This window comes from Polypterus senegalus, chromosome 13 (assembly GCF_016835505.1).
Source record: "Polypterus senegalus isolate Bchr_013 chromosome 13, ASM1683550v1, whole genome shotgun sequence".
NCBI lineage: Eukaryota > Metazoa > Chordata > Cladistia > Polypteriformes > Polypteridae > Polypterus > Polypterus senegalus.
Genome location: NC_053166.1, coordinates 50,359,024 through 50,372,428, shown reverse-complemented (window position 1 = coordinate 50,372,428; position 13,405 = coordinate 50,359,024). Strand labels below are relative to the sequence as shown.

General features: G+C 39.2%; 1 protein-coding gene across 2 annotated transcripts in view; it reads right to left on the bottom strand.

Moving 5' to 3' along the window:
* The window catches only part of atp10b (ATPase phospholipid transporting 10B), a 356,966-nt gene that overhangs the window by 200,980 nt on the left and 142,581 nt on the right, over positions 1 to 13,405 (bottom strand). Inside the window, exons 2-3 of one of the 2 annotated variants that reach the window (XM_039775061.1) lie at positions 10,780 to 10,904; positions 8,643 to 8,817 (exon numbers count right to left, since the gene is read on the bottom strand). The gene's annotated coding sequence lies outside the window, so the exon portion shown is untranslated. The remainder of the gene's footprint in view (positions 1 to 8,642; positions 8,818 to 10,779; positions 10,905 to 13,405) is intronic. The other variant, XM_039775060.1, reaches the window with a different exon arrangement.

The following is a 13,405-nucleotide window of genomic DNA, read 5'->3' as shown; positions in this document are numbered from 1 at the left end:
TCTCCACTGGGATAAACGTGAAGCTGCAGCCTTAATGAAGCCGTTACATGCCTTTCTGTTATCTCTTGGATTCCATCACATGTGAGTAATAGGCAATCGCTGTTCAGAGCTAGGGCGAGGGTTTAGATCCATTCTTGTAAGACAGAATAAGCTATCCTTAAACAAATTACTTGAACAAATGTCTCAGCTTCATTTTCATAGGCACTGGTAAAATAATTACTTAAGAAAATGCTTTAATGAATGAGTAGTCTATAAGGCTAAGGCATGAAAGTGTACAGGTGCTGAATACCATAATGACAAAGCTGTTTGTACTAATAAAACAGAAGAAATTATAGATTGTAAAGCAAGCATTATTTTTAAATGAACATGAGACGGTGAAAATTAAACAGCTTCTTATACAACTCTGCAGGTCCCTGACCAGTTCTCATAATTACTTGCAATCAGAACTACAAGGGGTTGACTTAATGGATGACTACAAAACAATATGTTTTATACTACAGTGATCCTCTGACTGTTTGCAGTGTTGCTGGAAGGACATGCTGCTTTTTCTTGGCATAGTGCATCTAAGGGTGGTCTTGGTTTTCAGAAACCTCCATAATAGGATCATTAGCAACCAAATCTTCTTTGCATTTGTTCCATCAATATCTAATATATGAATTAATATTATTCTTGTGGATTGTATTGTAAAGCTTTCTGAAAATTTCATTTGTTTTTAATACTTAAGGCAACATGGAGGCACAGAGTGTAGCAGTGGCCTGCACACTGTATTTGGAACCTGGCTTGATTTTTAGCAGCACAGTCTTTGGAGTGCATATTTCATCAAGAGATATCACCCACAGTCCAAGAACATGCTGTTAGGCTGAAGGACATCTATAGAGTAGCCCAGTGTTAGTGCAGTTGTCAATTTGAGTGTACTCTGTAATGGTCTAGCATCTGTTTCACACCTAATTCCTATCCCACACTTAGTTGCGCTTAATCCAGGAAAGAAAGAGGGATGAATGAATTACATTTTATTCTGAAATGAATAGAGTTTAGATTGTCCAAGCAATTGGAAAATTAATTATATATCAAAACATTCAAATGTCCTGCATTTTCTAGTCAATATAATCAGCTGTTTTTAAGCTAATAGGGGCAATGTGTCTTTAGCACATTTGCCATATGTTACATATCTCATTATTCTTCTGCTTCTTGCCATCTATGTAAGATTCAAACTTTTACAACAATAATCATTGTGCAAGCTTGGCATTGCCCTCAAGCTAGTTCAATGACAGCTGACAACTGGAGTCACTTTAAACAGCTGGCAGACACAGCTCACCTCACAATTGTAGGAGATCTTTATTTGCCCACTTGCATTTTTAGTCTTCGAGGTCTGTATATTAAAGTTTGTGATACGTCTCCCTGAAATAATGATGATATGTCTAGCTAGTGCAAAATTCTAATGTAAAGTGCAAAATAGAGGTTCTGTGTGAACTTCAACTGTGTTAAAATGAAATTCCATTTTCTAAGCATTTTAGTCTCTTTTCTCACCCAGATATTGAACTGACGATCCATGAGTGATCTTTGCTTTCCACCACTGAAGTGTACTTTTTTATTTTATTGATTTTATTAAAATCAAATAACATTCCATACAAATAACTCAGGCACTGCTCATCACTTGTCCAATACAGTCCCCACAGTGAAGCATGGTGGTGGCAACATCATGCTGTGGGGGTGTTTTTCAGCTGCAGGGACAAGACAACTGGTTGCAATCGAGGGAAAGATGAATGCGGCCAAGTACAGGGATATCCTGGACAAAAACCTTCTCTAGAGTGCTAAGGACCTCAGACTGGGCCAAAGGTTTACCTTCCAACACGATAATGACCCTAAGCACACAGCTAAAATAATGAAGGAGTGGCTTCACAACAACTCTGTGACTGTTCTTGAATGGCCCAGCCAGAGCCCTGACTTAAACCCAATTGAGCATCTCTGGAGACCTAAAATGGCTGTCCACCAACGTTTACCATCCAACCTGACAGAACTGGAGAGGATCTGCAAGGAGGAATGGCAGAGGACCCCTAAATCCAGGTGTGAAAAACTTGTTGCATCTTTCCCAAGTAGACTCATGGCTGTATTAGCTCAAAAGGGTCCTTCTACTAAATACTGAGCAAAGGGTCGGAATACTTAGGACCATGTGATATTTCAGTTTTCTTTTTAATAAATCTGCAACAATTTCAAAAATTATTTTTTTGTCTGTCAATATGGGGTGCTGTGTGTACATTAATGAGGAAAAAAATTAATTTAAATGATTTTGACAAACGGCTGTAATATAACAAAGAGTGAAAAATTGAAGGTGGTCTGAATACTTTCCGTACCCACTGTATATATATATATATATATATATATATATATCACGCACGCCAGTAGGAGGCAGGGACGGATTCGAGCACCTAGAACGTGTTAGCGGCAGGGAATGGCGGGTGACTAACTTTCTCCTTCTGCTTCCTCATAGGAAAAAAGACCTCCCTCCGCCATAGCTGAAGGCTGACCGCAGTACGGCACTTCCGCCCTTCCTCCGCCATCTTGCGATGACGTCATCCTTCCCGTCCTCCCTCACGGTCCTTCCCAGCATCCCTGCACTTCCGGCTCCTCCCTTATAAAATGGCCGCGGACGCCACGGTTGGCGTCACGCTTATGAACGCTTAAATGCTTTATAATTTTGACCTGTTTTTGTTTTCATTGTTGCTACGGATTCGCGACAATATACGGGGCCGGAGAACCCCAAACCTCTTTGCTGTCTCCTGCACCATTTGTTACAATATTGTGGACGCCCAGGAGGACGTGAAGAGGGCTTGTGCCTCCTCCAGACCGCGAGGGGGCGTCCGTCCTGGTTCTGTTGGGAGCCACGGGTCGAGGTCATGGAAGCCCTACCCATGGCGCCCCGATGCCGGTTTATCCCGTGTGGTCCTCGGCCGGGGCTGGAGCCCGGCCGGGACGCCTTAGAGGACCAGAGGAGGGCGTGTGCCTCCTCCAGACCGAGTGGGGGCGTCCATCCTGGTTATGCAGGGGGCCTCGGGTAGGGGGCTTTGAAGCCCAGCCCTGTAGGGACCTGTGGCCACCGGCAGGCGGCGCCCCAGTGCCTAATTGTCTCAGGAGCCGCCACTTCCGCCACACCAGGAAGTGCCGGGGGGAAGATGACTGGGGAGACACGGACGGCTTCCGGGTGCGCAGCTGGCACTTCCGCCACACAGGTGTGTGGCCACCGTTAAGTGCCGGGAAGCAGCTGGAGCCCATCCGGCTCCCCATAAAAGGGGCCGCCTCCCTCCAGTCAGCGGTGGAAGTCGGGAGGCAGAAGGACGGAGCTTGAGGAAGGACTGGAGGCGGCCAGGAGAAAAGAGACACAGGACTGTGTGGCCTGGACTTGGGGGAATCGGTGCTGAAGGCACTGGGGTTTGTGAGTGCACGTGTTTTGGACTACTTTGTAAATAGTGCAAATAAAGAGTGGGTTGGGTGCAAAAATGTTGTCCGTCTGTCTGTGCGGGCCAGCGTTCACAATATATATATATATATATATATATATATATATATATATATATATATATATATATACACACACACACACACACACACACACACACACACACACATACATATATATATATATATATATATATATATATATATATACAATCCAGACTCTCTTTGGAACCTACAGGAAGTGTTTAGAGGCTGTAATTTCTGCAAAAGTCGGATCTACTAAATATTGATTTCATTTCTTTTCTGTGGTGCCCAAATTTATGCACCTGCCTGATTTTGTTTGAACAATTATTGCACACTTTCTGTAAATCCAATAAACTTCATTTCACTTCTCAAATATCACTGTGTGTGTCTCCTATATGATTTATTTAACTGACATTTTTTATCGTAACAACCAACGATTTATACAGGATCTAATACAGGTCTAATCAACCAATCACATGGCAGTTGCTTCAATGCATCTAGGGGTGTGGTCCTGGTTAAGACAATCTCCTGAACTCCAAACTGAATGTCAGAATGGGAAAAAAAGGTGATTTAAGCAATTTTGAGCGTGGCATGGTTGTTGGTGCCAGACGGGCCGGTCCGGGTATTTCACAATCTGCTTAGTTACTAGGATTTTCACGCACAACCATTTCTAGGGTTTACAAAGAATGGTGTGAAAAGGGAAAAACATCCAGTATGCGGCAGTCCTGTGGGCGAAAATGCCTTGTTGATGCTAGAGTTCAGAGGAGAATGGGCCGACTGATTCAAGCTGATAGAAGAGCAACTTTGACTGAAATAACCACTCGTTACAACCGAGGTATGCAGCAAAGCATTTTTAAAGCCACAACACGCACAACCTTGAGGCGGATGGGCTACAACAGCAGAAGACCCCACCGGGTACCACTCATCTCCACTACAAATAGGAAAAAGAGGCTACAATTTGCACAAGCTCACCAAAATTGGACAGTTGAAGACTGGAAAAATGTTGCCTGGTCTGATGAGTCTCGATTTCTGTTGAGACATTCAAATGGTAGAGTCAGAATTTGGCATAAACAGAATGAGAACATGGATCCATCATGCCTTGTTACCACTGTGCAGGCTGGTGGTGGTGGTGTAATGGTGTGGGGGATGTTTTCTTGGCACACTTTAGGCCCCTTAGTGCCAATTGGGCATCGTTTAAATGCCATGGGCTACCTGAGCATTGTTTCTGACCATGTCCATCCCTTCATGACCACCATGTACCCATCCTCTGATGGCTACTTCCAGCAGGATAATGCACCATGCCACAAAGCTCGAATCATTTCAAATTGGTTTCTTGAACATGACAATGAGTTCACTGTACTAAAATGGCCCCCATAGTCACCAGATCTCAACCCAATAGAGCATCTTTGGGATGTGGTGGAACGGGAGCTTCGTGCCCTGGATGTGCATCCCACAAATCTCCATCAACTGCAAGATGCTATCCTATCAATATGGGACAACATTTCTAAAGAATGCTTTCAGCACCTTGTTGAATCAATGCCACGTAGAATTAAGGCAGTTCTGAAGGCGAAAGGAGGTCAAACACCGTATTAGTATGGTGTTCCTAATAATCCTTTAGGTGAGTGTATATATATATATATTATATATAGTAGAGGCCAAAAGTTTGGACACACCTCCTCATTCAATGTGTTTTCTTTATTTTCATGACCATTTACAGCACTCCATCACTCTCCTTCTTGGTCAAATAGCCCTTACACAGCCTGGAGGTGTGTTTGGGGTCATTGTCCTGTTGAAAAATAAATGATTGTCCAACTAACCTGACTTCTGCACAACACAACTGCTGGTCCCAACCCCATTGATAAAGCAAGAAATTCCACTAAATAACCCTGATAAGGCACACCTGTTGAAGCTCATCGAGAGAATGCCAAGAGTGTGCAAAGCAGTAATCAGAGCAAAGGGTGGCTATTTTGAAGAAACTAGAATATAAAACATGTTTTCAGTTATTTCACCTTTTTTTTTTTTTTTAAGTACATAACTCCACATGTGTTCATTCATAGTTTTGATGCCTTAAGTGAGAATCTACCAATGTAAATGGTCATGAAAATAAAGAAAACACATTGAATGAGGAGGTGTGTCCAAACTTTTGGCCTGTACTGTATGTATATATATATATATATATATATATATATATATATATATATATATATGACAGCAACACTCATAACAGTGACAAAACAATTCCAATGACAATCATGTTATGTTATTTTTAAAATGTTTCTTTTTCTTTTTCATTACTTTTTTAACACACTACTTCTCCGCTGCGAAGTGAGGGTATTTTGCTAGTCTACTGATAAAACAATTTCTATGAGCTCATAGTTGTTACAATTTTTTTTCCTCCTGAATACGTACTGCTGGTAATCATGTTATATTTATCCATGCATGCATTTTTGTACCTACTAAATTTCATTTAGGCCACAGCCTACTTGTGTAGCATCAGATGCAAGGTAGAACCCAATCCACTACAGGGTTGATGTAGTTTCAGATCCATCTAGTCTGAACATCATTATGATAAAACACCCAGAAAACACACAAACACACACACATGCACATGCACACACACATACATACACATAAAAATGAGGAGAATGAGGAATATCACAGTGTCAAGGAAGAGATTCAGCATTGTTAGCCACAATCTCACCATGTTGTAACTCCAAATTTACTGTTTAAGAGGAAAGTAATTCTATGAAGAGAATATTATTCTTTCTGAACACAGGTATCCTTATTAAACTACTAACAATAACAAATTAATCTGAAGAATAATGGAGCAGGTACACTACTAATACAGTCCCCTAAAAGCTCCTTTCTGTTTCAAACATTTATTTCCCTGTAATGTAGAAATGTGAAATTAAAAGATGCCACTGTGTGCACTCCCTCTATAATTTAGAAATGTAATCAATCTTTTTCTTTGTGTAAATATATTTATTTTCTTTATCACTGGTCACCCTCTGATCTTCACCAGAATGCCAAGGCCTAAGCACAAAATCTTTCCAGGTGCAAATAGATAAGGAAAAGAATATTCAAATTCCAGTTCTGCATGTGTGACACAAGAGAAATAATAATAACTGAGCATTTATTTGTGGATATCTAAGAATGAAGCCACCCCCCAAGACAGATAAAAAGTAGGTATAACATTCTTACAAATAAAATGGTATAAAGTACAAAGCCAAGATCCAGCTAAAATGCAATTACACCACAACTATTTGCTTATTTTCACATCCTGAAAAATTGGCATCACCTGCTATTAAAACGAATTAAACAACAGTGGCTCTTCTGCAATAAGAGATATATGGAAAGCACTGGACCGCACCTCTGCCTTTTTTCTCTTTTTATCTATTAAATTTGCAGTGTCTGAAATGCACCATTTACTTCTGAGGTTTGCTCATTCTCATTTCTTGTGCTGATATCAGTTACCACTGAAACTACGCAAATGCATCAGGCTCTAAAATACACCTGCTTTGGACAATAACAAACAATAAGAAGCAAGGATCTGCTTTTAAGGAAATGAGAAAAGACATATTGGTTAGCTACTAATTAAAAGTCCCTTTATTTATCTAGCCATTAGGAAGAACACTCAAGGTTAGAACATATTTTCAGACCTATTTTAATTTATTTTTGTATATAATACAAAGTTGTCTCACTTAGGTATCCGCTAAAAAAGGACGCTGTGATATATTAATATTTAGGGGTTAATCTTACCAACAACAGAAATATTAATTACCCCAAAATTTAAAAAATGCCCTAACACATTTGATTGAAATATGGTGAAAGAAAAGCGGATACATTTTTTTAAAACTGGTGATAAATGTTTTGTTGATATTTATCAAAATTATGCAAACTTAAATACTCTTGGCTGTGCTAAGAGTACGCTTTATGCAAATGATGGATGCAGCTTAAATTATTGACAGATGCAATTAGCACCGGCAACCAATAGGGAGGATGGAGGAGTGAAGACACAGCAATGTCCTGGACAAGAAAAAGAGACATGATCACGTTGTAAAATGGAAAGGGAAAGTTCAGCAAAGCTCAGGGATGAAGCAAAGCTCAGTAAGTGCTGACTAGTAGCACTCTTAGATGCATACTGGCTGTCATCTTAGTTGTCCATTCCATTGAGCCCCAGCCCTTGGTTGCTGCATTGAAAACCGACTCTTCTCGAACCCCCACTCTTCGATTGTGACTCTTAAAACATTAAGGAAGTCACTCCCCTTTCCAACTCATGGATTGCGGTCCAGAAAACTCCAATGGAGAAATGTGGGTCTTAGATAGTAACGCATGAATTTCTAATAGGAATCCACTGAAATTGTGTTGCAAGACTCATAGCTTTCCCCACCCTCTTTGCTCTACACATTAATGCATCAGTGGGACACATAGCGTTGAAAAACACAAAAAGAAATACTGTATTTGAGTGAATGGTGTAAACAAATTAAAATTGTAAACATCTACCAAAGATAATATATACTCAGATTTCATATTTTTGTTCTTGATTAACCGTTTAAGTTCAAAAGAATACACTTTACTGTAAACTGTGTTTTGCAAGGACCATCAGCAAAAGCCAAGATACTAAGAAAAGCAGAAAAAAAAATAGCAAATGATCTAATACAGGAATCTTTTACTCATGGACAACTGTGTAAGCACATTCAAGAGTAAGCAGTTACAGTTACCTAATAAATATTATTACTATGATTACTTATTATTTGAATGATGCCTTTATCCAAGGTGACTTACAACAAAGAGAGATACACTTGGTTACATTTCATTTGTTTTTTTAATTGGAGCACAGGCAGAAGTGACTTTCTCCTAGTTACAGTGTCAGAATGGGATTTGAATCCAAAACCTCAGACATGTTTAACCAAGGACACTATAACTGAGGCCCATTGTCTTGGGAAATTTCCTGGGCAAAGCCAGCTAGTTAATTTATATGCTTTATTACTATTGTTTTTTTTTCTTCAATTGGTCCCTTTACTCAAGTTAACATTCATAAACATACAGTATTTTGTCAATGGGTGCCCATAAAGCTTAATTGACTTCCTCAAGGTCACACAGTGAAACCTAAACTGGCAAATATTTGCTTTAAAGTTGCCCCAACCAAATACCACTCTGCTTACCTTTATACTTTGTGATACCAACACCAAGAACTCAACAGGGAAAAAAAGTAGCAAATCTCTGGTTACCAAAGCTCCTCTTACTGAAATTGGTCTCTTTTAACATAAACCTCAAACCAACAACAGAGGGTGCACTTGAGCCGTCCTTGAACCTAAGAAAATAACAAAGAAGCCCCAGCTATAAAAACAAAATAAAGGAGAAAAGGGGTAAATAATTTAAAAAAAATAAAAAAATCACACAAAAAATCCAAAAGATCCTCTCAGCCTACATGTATAAAGCATTTTTCTGTCTGTCTTAATGGTTAATTTATCCACTAGTTCACCTAGAAGCACTACTAACAAATATTCCTTTCTCGGCTTCTATATCTTTCATTTTTTGCAGTTAACTCCCCTTATGCCTTCTGATTGTGAACTCTGCCTCCGTTGCACTCTCCCTACTGGCCCTGCCGTTCTGAGCCCAGATATTGAAAGGGACAGATAATTTACATTCCTAGTGTCCATGACCATCTTAGCAAGACCACCCTGGTATGGTTATTTCTAGTAAATTAACTGCCACACTAGTCTACCTTTGCTCCTGTAGTAAACTACTCCCAGGGTACTTGTTAATGATACAGGAAATACCACCTACTGGTGGCACTTCATCCCTCATCCTGGCGTGAAATCGTGCCTCATACTGTATCTTTGGATCTCATGTGCTATCTTAGCCTAATGGCTATACCCTGACCTGAATTACAGCTTTGACTAGGCACAACTTTACACATGTCAGAATGCCTTGTTCACCTTCTTGTGTCCAATCATTTTTATGTGAAAAACTAATTGATCATGTTCAGGGAAAAAAATAATGAAAAATCTAAATATGTAATACCATGACTTGATTTCAGACTTTACATCAAGGAAAGTCAAAATTTCAATAAGGGAGCATAGAAATTTAACATCGGCTCTACCTAATTTTGACATAGGAACACAACAACTAACAAATATTTTATATAAAACTCCTTTGTTTTTACATATCCTTTTTTCCCAGATCTTAACATCTCCTTTTCTTACCACTTGTGACTTTCTTCTGTTTATTTGTTTTCTTCTCAAATCACAGCTGGTCTGGCCTAAAACAGGCAAGCTCTCTGTATCCCAAACTTGAACTACCTCACTTGCCTCAAAGTTGCAGGGACTATACAAAAGTGCAGAGTGCAATGAAATGGCCAATTCACCAAAATTCATCTGTGTTTTAGTTCCAACAATTTTTGCAGTATGTTTTACTTGGGTATCCCATTAGAATCCCCAAGGGAGCATACTGGATGGTTTACAGCCCCCCTCATACATCACAATCCCCAAGGGATTATAACAAGGCTTCCTTTCAGCCCCATCTCTCCAGTTCTCTGCAGAACAAAGAGATACATTTTCTTAAAGTCTGATGCCAGGCATGATAGGTGCAATAAATCTTTGTGAGAAGTCAAGATAGCAACAATTTATTTTTTTCCAACCATCAGCAGTTTTCATAATTTGATAGGTAAAATTGTGATAACACTGTATTTAACACATCTCTCTTTAGCCTTCATTACATAATAATGAAGTCTACGTTGCATGTCATCATAAAACATTGAGATGTTCATGATCATTTTTGCAAATGTGGACATATAAGAATTCATAAAACTAGACATAGTATAATATATAAGGCCAAACTGTCAGTAACATTGCTCAAAATCTAACCAGCCATTTTGTAAACATATTTAATCCAATTCAGTATTGCAGGGATTATTAGGCACAGAGAGGAAACCTACCATTTGCACAGCATCCATCCATTTAAGCACACATTCTCAGATACACACACACACACACACACACACATATCTCCACTCATTCATACAGGGCCAGTTAAGACTAACCAATCAACATAACTTGCAGGAGTTTGAAAGGTTTGAGAAAAACTGGAGAAGCTGCAAGAAATCTCACTCAGACATAGAAAAAATATGGAAACTCCATTGAAACAATGGCCAAGCTGGCATAAGAATGCAGGGGACAGTAGCAGTAAGGCAAAAACCTCTGCTTTTCTGTGAACCGGACAGACTTTATTGTGAAAGGATTTTACTCATATTGCAAAGTGAAGGAAACAAAGAAAGTAGCAGATTTAAAAACTATGTACCTGTAATTCCTCTTTTACATTTTAGTGTCAAAGTGACAGACTTATTTAACACAAAATACGCCAGCTGTCCACTTTCTGCTTGGTATGTTCTGTTGTAGTTCAGTCAGTCTACCTCTTCTCAGCAGCTGAAAAGATAAAAATAATGGATTCATTGTTATAAACCGCAGTTATTAACAAAGCAGGAGGTAAAAAAGAGACTAAAACAATAGTCAAATCCCAAATACAGCCCCATTTATTACTAAAAATGTTTGTGATATGCCATCTGTTACGCAGCTTCAAATGCTGCTTATTGCACATCCTGTCTCTTGGAAGTAAAGCTTCTTTGGTAAATGATATAAAATTAAGTACAAATTCTGATATGTGTCTTCTCACTGAAACCTGGTTTAGTAAAATGAACACTGTTCCCATAGCTGAGGCATCACCAGATGGATGCACGTTCCTTCATAAATATAGACATACTGGTCAAGGAGGAGGTCTTGGGATAATTCTTTGTGACAAAATGCAAACTACCTCTAAACATTTAGGCTAATTCACATCTTTTGAGGCACTCATTTTAAATATTTAAACAGATTCCAGCACAATTGTAGTGCTAGTCTAAAGACCACCAGGGCCATCTTCATTGTTCATGACTGAATTTGGAAACCTTTTATCTAATTTGGCTATAATGATGATCATGTAATTTTTATGGGAGATTTTATTTTGTCAAATTGTGAATAGCATGGTCATAATCATAACCACATATTAGATTTAGTTATAAATTACAGGTTTGAGTTTCAAAATTTAAATATTACTCCATTAAATTATTTCTTATCACTATTTAATTATGTTTGAGTTCGTTCTGCCCTGACTGATGCATTCACAGATTAAAACAAAGACAATGCAACATCTAGACTGTAACTCTGCTTCAACATATGTTGATATTTTGAGTATGTTAAGTGTAATCGTGGAAAATAATTTAGATCAAATTATATTATGACCTTCAGAGATGCTTTGGTTGTAGTGGCTCTCCTTAAAGCAAAAGTGAACACAGTGCAAAGAAACTCACCCTGGTTTAATGAGAGCACTCAAGCTCTTAAATTGGAGTGTAGATGGAGAACAAAGCTAAAGGTCTTTTGAATTGCATGGAAAGAGAATGTGAAAAAATATTAAAAAGCTCTCTGCTCAGACTACTATTTTAAAATAATAGATAACAACAATAACAATCCTTGTGTACTGTTTAGAACAGTGCCTTATCTAACAGAACTACAGTGAAAAATACCAACAGACATTAGCAGTACAGACTTTATGAACTTCTTTAATGAGAAAATCGAAAATATAAGATTCCAGATTTCAGCATCACAGTGTAAACTTAATACTAGCTTGGCAAACCCTGTCTCGCCTTCTGTTAACCACTTTAGAATTTTTAATCTTGTAACAGAACTTCAGTTTCTAAAATTAAACCTACTACTTGTTCCCTAGATCCAGTGCCAATAAAACTAGTAAAAGGCTCAATAGATATTCATGCAACACATATTAAAAATAAATCATAAATAGATCATTAGTTCCTGATACATAAAAAATTTCAGTTATCATACTATTACTTAAAAAGTCAGATCTAGATGACTGCATCTTTGTTGTCTGTCATTAGTACTAACTGTTACTAACGTTCACCTATTCTGTTTCTCTTCTTGGTATTCTCATGAGACACTTAGTTCCACTGCTCTACTGCCATGTTGTCTGCCTGCCTATCGAAAAAGTCATCTCTGATAAAGGAGCACTGGAATCATCGGGTAGAGGGGTTCTCTCATCAGATTTTCAACTAGTTGTCACAGTGGTAACGCTGCTCAGTCACGGATGTGGGAAGACAGTGCAGTGGATTAGCATCCGTCTTCCCCATCTCTCTAGATTGGGTCCTGAAATACATGGTTTCATTGCATTGTCTTTGGACTGCTATTGGTCTCTTCTCAATGATCTGAAAGTTTGATTCGTCAGGAGTTCAGCAAAATTGTAAATATTGTAGCAACCCGGCAGTCCGCGCTGGCGGAGTGACGCCTTGTGGGTAAATTATGTAAAATAGTTGTGGGGAATTCATGGGAAATTTATGTGAAAGTTATTGTGTGTAAAGATTAACTAAGTTCGTAATTGTCTTTCCTGTTGTAAATGTTATATGTGTTTGTGCGCAGCCCGGTGGGGTGGGTTGGGATATCGCCGTCCGGGTTGTAAAATGTAAATAGATACCGCCGTTAAGAAATGTCGTTTTGTTGTTGACCTTGACAGTGGTTAAGCGGATGAATTTGAGCTTTGCTTTCTGGCTATCTGTGAATAAAGAGATACAACAGGACAGAGCTGTTATTCATTGCTAAGATTTCATCTAAGCAATTAATGCCGAGACATTCGGAGTCGTGCGGTGTATGGGACACGAGTGCTCGTTACTTGAGAAGCTGGGTACAGCTGCGTGCTGCCGAGACGCTCGTAGTCGTGCGGTGTATGGGACACGAGCGCTCGTACTTAAAGAGCTGGGTACAGCTGCGTGCCTAATGCTGGCAATCCGCTAGCCGACAGCTTGGAAGAGGTGCACGGCGAAATCGGCTTGAAAATCTTCAAGACTCGACCACGGGTCGCTACATTGGTGTCAGAAGTGGGAGAC